General features: G+C 31.0%; 1 long non-coding RNA gene across 1 annotated transcript; it reads right to left on the minus strand.

Annotated features, from left to right (window-relative positions):
- Positions 1-948: 948 nt before the first annotated feature.
- LOC133821444 (uncharacterized) lies at positions 949-5,187 on the minus strand. Its single transcript, XR_009887582.1, has 4 exons — positions 5,041-5,187; positions 4,869-4,921; positions 1,157-2,031; positions 949-1,049 (listed from the first exon to the last, which is right to left on the minus strand). It is a non-coding gene; the product is annotated as an uncharacterized LOC133821444 (long non-coding RNA).
- Between the last annotated feature and the right edge of the window lie 5,894 nt (positions 5,188-11,081).

Consider the following 11,081-nt stretch of genomic DNA (forward strand, 5'->3'; position numbering starts at 1 on the left):
GCAAACTAGGTTTGTTTCCATTCTACAGTTCCAGTGGCATTTTTCTTATGGTCTTATATGGGACAACAATCAAAATGTAAGTCGTCGTTTGAAGTGCATATCCTCATAATGAGAGAGGAAGTGAAGATTAGCTTAACGTAGACTTGACCATGTCTAAAACAGTCCTGTTTCTTCTTTCAAAAACACCATTTTGCAGTGGCGTTCCTAGTGTTGTGAGTTGGGATAGAATACCATGCTCCAGCAAGAAATCTTTGAATTCTAAATCCAAATACTCTCCACCTCGATCAGATCGAAGTGTCTTAAGAATCTTACCTAATTGCTTCTCAGCTTCGGCTTTGAATTCTTGAAACTTACCAAAGGTTTCAGATTTCCTAAGCATTAAGTAAGTATGATTGTATCTTGAGTAATCGTCAATAAAAGTGATGAAGTATTCATACCCACATCTTGCTTGTACATTGATGAAACCATAGACATCGCTTTGTACAAGCTCCAAGGGTTCTTTAGCTCTATTTCCTTTCACTGAGAAAGTACGTTTGGTCATTTTGCCTTCTAGACAAGATTCACAAACTAGAAGAGTTCCAACTCTTAGTTCTCTCAAAGGTCCATTTTTTTAACTGGTTTATCTTGTCTAGACCTACATGACAAAGTCTAAGATGCCAAAGATATGTGTCATCTTCATTTGAAATTTTTTGTCTTTTGTTTCCTTGCAGTTTTGCTACTTTGAATAATTCTGAGTTATTAAGTATTCATTCAATTTAATGAAAGCGTTTTAAAGTCTAAATAATCAATTGCATGTCAAAAGAAAAATTAAGAATAATCAAATTATAAATAAAAATATTCTAAGCTCAATACATGCAATAAAGTTCAAAATACTAAAAGAAACAAACTAAGACATTGTTAAAAAAAAATAAAGTTTTCTTTTAATAATAACTAAAGAGTTTTAAAATTAAAAGGACTTTCTTTAACGAATTCTTGAACTAGACGCTTTCTCTCTCTTCCTTTTTCCCTTTTTGTCTCCATCAGTAAGTTCCTCTTGATTGCTCAAGTGTCTGTAAAGAAGAATAAAAACATGTTTAGTGGTTTCCAAATCAAAGAATCAGAATGTTATATGTTATAATCCACTATTAACTCTAAGGTAAAGGTAAATCATATCTACATTTTTCGCGATTGCAGTCTTGTCTGTATATCCTCATAGAGGGCATCCCACATATCACAAGCACATTCAATGTGTTCGAACTTTTTCCTTAGCTTTTCTTCCATGGTACTAAGAATGTAAAATCTCGCCATGTGATTTGATCTCATCCAATCAGCATATTTCTCATGTTCCTTTTTCCTTACATCTAATGATGGTACAGGAGGAAACTGTTTTTCATTATAAATATGTTTAAGCTTTTTAGCCAAAAAAACAAACAAAGTTGAATTTATCCATCCTCCTTCATCTTCTTCAGTTAGTTTCACTTTACTTTATGATCATCAATCATTTGATTCATCACTAGGCACATAATGGGAAAATAATTTGGTGGCAAAATTTTAATACTGAAAATAAATAAAATACAATAAAATTAGTATTTGAAAAAATATCAATTATTCAGAAAGTAAATATGATGCATGAATGCAACAATTAAAACACATAAATAAATATTTACTTTTCCACGATAAAACTACCCAACAAATAAAGTGCCGCCTGTAAAGAACGCCCTAAACTAGTACTTAATGAAACATTTACATTTCGTTGGTTTTTAAAGGAAAGCCACTTATTATAAAGGTTTCAGTGGGTTCTTACTTAAAACATGCAAGTTGGGCCCAATAGTTTTAAAAGAAAATATGAGTTTTTATGCAAAGTTCCAAAAAAAAAACAACCAATAATTTAAGTCCCACTGATAAGTTTAAAAAGTCTCATAAAACATAACATTATTAAAATGGCGTCTTTAAGTGATCGTTTTTCATCCATAGGATGCCCCACGCCATACACACCAGGATGATAGAACTTCCCACATCACCGCGCGTGCCATGGAGAAACCTATTTGCTACCTGGAAGGGAAAGTAAGGGGGTGAGCTAAAAGCCCAGTAAGGAAGTACAAACAATAAGCAAGTAAGATACAACAAATTACAAACACTATCGTTCATCTTTATACATCATAGCATCATCGTAACAAACATCATATCATCATCATAACATAAACATCATAGCATCATCATATCATAACATCATCATAACATAAACATCATAGCACATTCATACAAAATTCCTTGTGAACATGGCCCGCTAACTTGTCCATGCCATCCTTTGAGGTAAACAGGAGGCTCTGGTCCTTGAATAACCTCGATGCGTCCGCCCTTGGAGTTACGTCTTTATATCCTTAGTAACTCGGGTTACGTCTTCATATCCTTAGCAACCCATTTTTATGTGTCGCGTTCATCACGCTAACATCCATTCATAACATAACATATTCATACAAGCCAACATATCATCACATTATGGCATTCATAATTCATAACATTTCATTCACACAACAGTCTTACCATTCATAGGATAAACAATCATAAATTCTATCTAACTTCCTTACCTCAGGTCCGAGCTAAGTAAATTCACAACCTCTCAACGAGCCTATACCATAATTAAAACGATATTTCTTAGCTTCATAAAATTACTATTTTGCCCTTTCATACAACTCATGTGTGCATGGGCCATGCACACATAATAAGAGTTACACACACAACATGCAAATATACTTAATTACACATAAGGCCATAAAAGAATAATGCTCATTTTACCTACTTTGCATGCATGATCTTTCTATAAAAACCACATGGTTGAATAATAGACATAATTTTGGACGTAATAGTGTATTTGCATGTAACATGCATACGGGGGAACGTTGCGTAATTGTGCGTTTAAAAACGATAATTCTACACGTCTTTCTTCTATCGTTTTAAAATTAATAGACTTGTAACATGCTTTGCTTACCATTATTTATTTTCTTAAAATTTCTAGGTTGATTAAATCTCTCAAGACATTATTTTTATTTTAAAAATAATTTTATTTAGCTTAAGAAAAAAAAATATGTGATAAATTCATTTATTATTTTCAAATTACAAAGAAATAACAAAGGCTTGGAATTTATTTAAAATACATATGATTACCATGTTTCCTTAGAAAAATCAATTTAATATTGGTTAATTGTGTTACATAAATTGTGACGCCCCACGTCACTATGACTGCTTTCTGGAATGACGACTAGCCCTACAAACCAAGACAAGTCTTTCCAGTGTGCTTTGTCCTCACTCGCACACTTCCGGGGAAAACTTCCCAGGAGGTCACCCATCCCTAGATTACTCCAGGCCAAGCACGCTTAACCATGGAGTTCTCAAGTGATGGGCTACCGAAAAGAAGATGCACCTTCCTGATATAGGTAGTACCCATCAATCCATTTAAGCCCTCTTCAACTGTGTAGTCCCATACCTACACAGTCTTAGAATCATTACACTTGACCTTCCCCAGGCGGTGTGGGATTGCACAGCTTACCCGGTCTTTCCCCTTACGGATCACGGGATTTTGACTGTCACATAAATGATGTGAGAAAAATATTTTTTTTTTGAATTATTTTAAGGCTTAGTTTTTATGTAACATAAATCCATAAGTGACAATTAAATAATCATTGTAAACCTCTTAAACTAAACTTTCAGCCACCATTTTATTTCTTTAAAAATCACAAATAAATTGAATTCAATATTTTCCTTAATCAAAATAAAGAAAAATCATAACTATTAAAATATACACTCATACCATATTAAAAATACTATTTTTAATATTACCATAATTTAGGGTATTAATTTTATTTCAAATACTAATCAAATTCATTTTATTGAAACACACTTCACGTTTTTTTTTAACAAAAATTCCAGCAATCATATTTATTATCAAAAATCACCATATTGAATTTAAAACCTCATATTTTTCTAAAAATATAAAAAAAATCTGTAGGTATTTACTTGAGTAAAATATCATTTTATTGTGACTTAAAATACCATTTTTAATTTCATAAAATCGGCATAGCATTAAGGACATTACTTATGTATGCAAATCACTTTTTTCACCAAACTTTTACCCAATTATTCACAAAAATCAGGAAGCATAATAACTCATGAAATTCATCTTTTATCTCATGGCTTTCAAAAATTTCACATAAAATCATACATGTCCAATAAACACAATAACTCACAAATCCTATCATGCTCTTACTATACAAATAATTCTAAGAATATCACTAACACATATTCATATGCAACCTTATAAAACCTTATTCTATTCCAATGAATTTATACATGAAATCCAACAAAACAATAATAACAACATACATTATTACATAAACACCATTATTCATATAAGCCTTTATATTAAACCTAACATGTTTCTATCATTATTTTCATGCATACCATAATTTATTTCTTCACAATATCATATACATCATATCAAAATTTCATGGATCCAATTATCAAGATTCCCAATTATCATTATACCCAAATTACATAGGTCCTAAAACATGGATCTAACATATTGAAGATCACAAAACATAAAACAAAATATAAAGGTGATCCTTAGATATGCCTAGGCCGAAATCTCCATATATGCATTCATAAATTATCAGTAATCATTATACATAGAAAGATCAACACCAAAACCCTTTTGTACACTAAACCATAATACCCTTCATGCAAGATCAAACAACTCATCATCAACAAGATAACAAGAACACAAAGTACCTATTTTTCCTACACAAAACACAAATCCCCTTTTACCATAGTCCCCTTAATAATTTTACTCATCAAAACCAATAACCACAAAATTTAGGGAGGGATTTCAATACCTCTCTTGATAGAAATCAAGAATCCAATCTAGAAGCACCTCCTTGCTCAAACCCTAGGGGTTGTATTTTTTTTAATATCAAGATGGAGAAGAAGATGAACAAAAGTTAAAGACAACCCAAATCAAAATACTAGATTTAACATAAGGAATCTTAAAACAAACAAGAGCTTTACCCTTGCTTGAACCCTTCTTCTTCTTCTTCTTCTTCCTTTCTTTCTTCTCCTCCTTCTCTCTAGAAATGGCAGCCCCTTCTCTCTAGCACGCCACTCTCTCTCTCTCTCTCTCTATCTTCTCTCTAGGTCACGGCCAAATGGCCTCTTTTCCTTCATGTCTCCTTTCAAATTCCTATTTTCCTCATAAAGCCTCACCAAAATAGATGGTAATTTCTCTAATCCACTCATCTAATTCAGCCTAAAAATCCTTTATAATAAAGAATAATTTAATTGAATTAAAATTGTCAAATTTCCCTTACCCAATATTAGCTATAATTCCCCCAAAATCATGTCTAATTGATTGAAAAAAATATAAAGGAAATAAGCCATTTCCTTTTCCTACACCAAACCATCCATCACCTTTCCCTTTTCCTCTTTTATTTTATTTTTTTTATTTAAATTAAACTACTCAATTATATCAAATAAAAGGAAATTATAAAATGTGTAGAAAAATCCACACATGTGCATCACATTACCATGCACTTGCACACACTAAATCACTAGGGTGCATCACTGTCTACCATGCACCTTAGTGCATTCAATCAAATCTCACATAATTACATTTTTAAAATAAAATAAATACATATTATTTAACAAGTAATTTCATAACAATATTCTACAAATAATTCTAACAATTAAATAAAATAAAAACAATCAAGTAAAACAAACAACAATTAAATAAAATAAACAACATTTAAATAAAACAATTCATCACACTTAACACTTAAATAAAATAAATCACAAAATTTTAATAATCTAAAAAAAAAATTTGGTGCACTACATTATACCCTCCTTAAAAGGAATTTCGTCCCGAAATTCTTTCTTACCAAATAATTCAGGGTATCTTGCTTTCATGTCTTCCTCCAACTCCCATGTTGCTTCTCGTTCCATACAATTCTTCCACAAGACCTTAACTAATGGAATCCTTTTGGATCTCAATTTCTTGATTCCCTTTTCTATAATGCGCTCAGGCTATTCATCTTAACTCAGGTCCTGCTTTAGCTGTAACGGTTCGTAACTCAACACATGAGACGGGTCTGACACATACTTACGCAACATCGAGATGTGAAAGACGTTATGCGTTTCAACTAATACTGGGGGCAGTGCCAAACGGAGGCGACATGAGGCCCTTCCTATGGCTCTCGATGTTCAACCAATAATGGAGACCATGAGACTTATTGTCATCACTCCCTCTCTCACTTACTATTTTAGAAAAGTGTATATTTCACAAAATCAATATTTTTTAATTTAGTTGTAAAAATAAATTTAATTATTTTTACCAAATGATATTCTAATAATTACTAATCCAATTATGAAAAATAAATAAAATGAATAAATTGTGCCCTTAATTCTAATTTTATTTTTTCTTTAATTAAGAGAATATCGTTTTTATTTTAATAAAATATTTTTTATTAAAATAATAAATTAAACAACTTTAATTTTAATTTACCATCTTAACTATTTAAGACTAAATTTATTATTATATGAGTTATCATATATAAACATATAATAAAACATAGGACGTTCCTAATAGCATGTTTCTACACGAATGTAATGCATGCTAATTGCGTACTGTGTGGGTATATGAACGACACGTTATAATGCATGACAAAACATTAAACGCTTTAATCATATTCAAACATCTATAATAAATAAATAAATGCGGGTTGGTAACTTTTGGGTATTTCTAGAAAAAATTACAACACTTGCAAAATATAAATGAAAATGTAACCTAGACTAGCTAAGGCCTGATGAAGAACGCCTTGATCTCGAGCCTTGAGATGCAGTCTTGTTGAGACAATGCCACCCTTTTTCATATCCATTTTGAATTATACAATTTTTAAAAATAATTAAACATTGGGTATTAATACAAAAATAGTTTCTAAGGCCCAATTTGAATTTGAGTTATTTAATTCATAAAAAGAAAATTAAACAATTTAATTTTAATAAATTAAAATTAAAAAGAATTTTAATTTTGGATATTTTAATTGAAAGAATTTTAATTATGGAAGAGAATAATTAAAAGATTTTTAACTAAGGAAAATAATCAAAACTATTTTAAGTATAGAAATTACCAAATTAAAACCATTTTAATTTAATTTCAAATTTTTAATTAATTAAATAATTAAAAATATTTCATGTAACAACACATTAGGGTTTGCATGACACAAACCCTAGGTGTGTCATCAAAAAAGGGCAGCGGCAAGGGGGAATGAAGGCAAGGGAGGAGCTTGGCCGACCACGGTGGTGGCAAGCACACAAGCAGCGGCGACTGGCGGAGCCGTACGGTCAGGTCGTACGGATCCATACGGTGTACTGATGGGGAGCACCTCTAGGTGCGTGCCACGGTGGTCGATGATGGCGGTGATGTCGTCTCGATCTTCATGCCAAACTTTGTTGAATCCAATTACAACAATTTTATAATTTACAAAATTTCTATGCCCCAAAAATGGCTTACATTTTTCATCTAGAAATATTAAGAACAATTTCTAAACCCAAAAGCACCATTATAAACAATGCTTAAGAATTTGCCATCATCAATATAAACATCCATCCATTCAAATATATATTACATATAATATAAAAATGCACATAATCTCACACAGTAATTATCAGTATGTAGGGATTAATGACTGCGCTTTGATACCAATTGTTGGAAAAATAATCAGAGTGCGTAGGGAAATTGCACGGTGGGCCCGTTGATTAACAACAACAAAAATTTTCACCGCTCATATAAACAGTTTATACGTTCAAGAATATAAGCAGGAACCAATAATATAGAATATTATTAATCATGTAACATATATATACACATAATTATATATTACATGCACAAGCATACAAATATTTAAGGACAGAAATATTTACCTCTTGAAGCCTATCAAGTGCCCTCGAGTCTTTTCGTATAAATAACGATCTTTTTATCAAACACTTTGAGTACTCAGACCATGATCTTTCGGAGTGTTCTCTACACCTCAAGATGTGGGTGGGCACATAGAGAACAAAGGTTGTAATTTAGAAATCACAAGTTTATCTCAGCACATGAGAACTTGGATTATGGCTTGAGAAATATTGGAATAATAAGAGAATGAGATGAAGAATTTCTTGTCAGACAATGGTTTTCTGAATCGTTCTCTTCTTATCTCTTATTATCATACAATATATATATATAAGTTGCATATTACATTATTATTCATAATAATAATAATAATAATAATAATAATAATAATAATAATGATGATAGGAATAGATTTAGGTAATATCTAACTTACAAAATTTGAAAAATCTACTTTCAAATTATTAATTAAATAAAAAAATATATAAAAATAATAATTACTGGCACAGTCATTTGACTATGTCATGCGTGTAGCCTTATTTCCATTAAGGGAATGTTGTATTTTTTCTATTTTCTTCTATTTAAATAAATCTCTCCCATAAAATATAGTATCATCTTTTTAAGGAAAAGATCACAACCATAATTCAAATTTAAATTCAAAATTCAAAATTAATGATCATCATTATCATCATCTTTTAAAAAATTAATAAATCAAAACTATTTTGACTTACCATTTTTATTTTCTCCCACTCGAATAAAATAATTAATTTTAATTTCATTTATTGATTATTATATATATTTCAAAATTTTAATATTTAAATAAATAAATATATTTTTAAAATTTAATAATTAATTATTCAACCTCAATTATAATATAATTGTATATTTGAACCGAAGAATAAAATTCTTCTCAAATTTCCAAATTACAGTTTTACCCTTGTATCAACTCTTACATTGATATGGTATTGATAGAGCCACCCTGGGGACCTATGGACCTATAATTTCAAGCTCCAATAAATATTAGATTATTAATCAAAGCTCTTTTATTAAATAATTATATTAATTAATCTCTTGATTACTATACTATAAATATGAGATTGAACTCTTGATAATTATAGACATATATTTACAGAGTACTTTATTAAATAATAAAGTGTATTGATATAATCATTGCATACAACGTTAATCATTTATTAATGGTTCGTAATTAAAAAGGAATAAAATTACCATTTTACCCTTTTAACTATATCTAGTTCCTAGTGTACCATTGACTATACTAGTGAAGGTTGTGTCACAACAAGTTTGCGACGTGAGCGCTCATAACCTTTTCTGTCCCAAAAGTCAAGCCAATAGGGAACCATTATTCAATCTATAAGAAGGTATAGATTTCATATCTGTTAAACTATGTCCCAATCCATATATATCATTGAGTCCCCATAATAATTGTTCTTTGCCTGATCATTCTGACAAACCTTAACGCATGAATCAAAGGATCAGATGACATATATAGGAGTTCATAGTAACCTTAGGATTAAGATCATTGTGTATATGATTATCGTTTGATGTGTTTGATTAATACTACGAAACGGTGTTTAAACAAGTATTAACAAATCACATCTGGTTCAGTTCTATATATCACTATATATAAAGTACATTCACTAAAGTGTCCTACTACACTAGTGACCCGGATCTAGGTCACTTGTATTCATAATACTAGTGAATCGTAGTAGTGGTGGTGGTGTTAGTGGTGGTAGTAGTGGTAGTAGTAGTAGTAAGTAGTAGGTAGTAGTGGTAGTTGTGTTAGTGGTAGTGGTCGTGGTGGTGGTGGTAGTGGTAGTGGTGGTAGTAGTAGTAGTAGTGGTAGTGGTAGTGGTAGTGGTAGTAGTGGTGGTAGTGGTAGTGGTAGTGGTAGTGGTAGTGGTAGTGGTGGTGGTGGTAGAAGTAGTAGTAGTAGTAGCGTCTTAGACTTTTACTTAGTAGTAGTAGTTGTAGTAGTATGTTAGTTTTCGTGGATATTGGTTTAAGCCGGGACTTAGTTGGAAACTCATAGCGACAGTTAAGGATTTTATAAGTTTAACCTATAGTTTAGAAATATTAATTATAACATAAGGTTTGATTAATATTGTTGGTCCTAGAAATATTGTTTATTATAAACTAAGGTTTAGATAGAATTAATAAGAACGTGACACTTGTAACAAGCATGTTTATTAAGGAATTAAGTATTTTTTATGAATAGTTTAATTAAAAGAAAGATCTAGAAGTTCTAGAACCTTCCAGCAGCGGTTAGGATCACATTTTTACTCAGTCAAAGTTGTTTAATCAATTCAAAATATGTTGAAAAAGTGCAAATACGTGTTTGATATATCAACGTATGCCGATATATCGTAGCTATAGGGGTCGATATATCACTTACGAGAGATACGGAAAACACGTCGACTTCGCATGAACAAAACCACGAAGACTCAGAGTATAGGTCCAGGCAATATATCGCCTAGGGTGGGAGATATATCGGTCTCTGGGAGATATTTTTGAATACTTGAGGATTTAAGATTTAAAAATAGCCTTAACCGCTTGGACTTGCTCTTGAACGATTTTGACCGAGTTCTGGGCATCTGTTGAATGAAAATTCAAATCTTTTTCATTTTATATTCATTTTAAAATGGGTTAGTTTCACTCCTTGAACTCTATAAATATGACCTAGTACTCAGCTATTTCACTCATCATTCAAGCATTGTTCAGAGCCTCCAAGCTGTTAAGGTTACTATAGAGAGAAACAATTGGGTTTTGGGTTAAAAGCTTTTCCAATCTAAGCTTTTCTAAACACTTGGGAAGTAAGATATATAGTGTTATTTCGATATCGAGGTGTAGATCAAAATCATAAGTTCATTCAATGTATTATTATCCTTAAGTTCAGTTCTTCATAGTTCTTTAGTTTTCTTTTGTTTTCATTCAGATTCTAACTCTTTGTTATGATTCTTGATTAGGTGTTTAAGTTTCTTGAAACTTAAGGTTCTTTTCGGTAAGTTTCTTCTTTGATGTTTTAGTTCTCTTCTCCATCCCTTTTCTTCAGAAACTCATGGTTTACTGTTGATTTTAGGAGTATTCCAAATCTCGTTATTGTCTCCATATCCCAGTTTTTGGTAAGGAAAATAGGTTACATTATATG

Source organism: Humulus lupulus, chromosome 3 (assembly GCF_963169125.1).
Source record: "Humulus lupulus chromosome 3, drHumLupu1.1, whole genome shotgun sequence".
Lineage (NCBI taxonomy): Eukaryota > Viridiplantae > Streptophyta > Magnoliopsida > Rosales > Cannabaceae > Humulus > Humulus lupulus.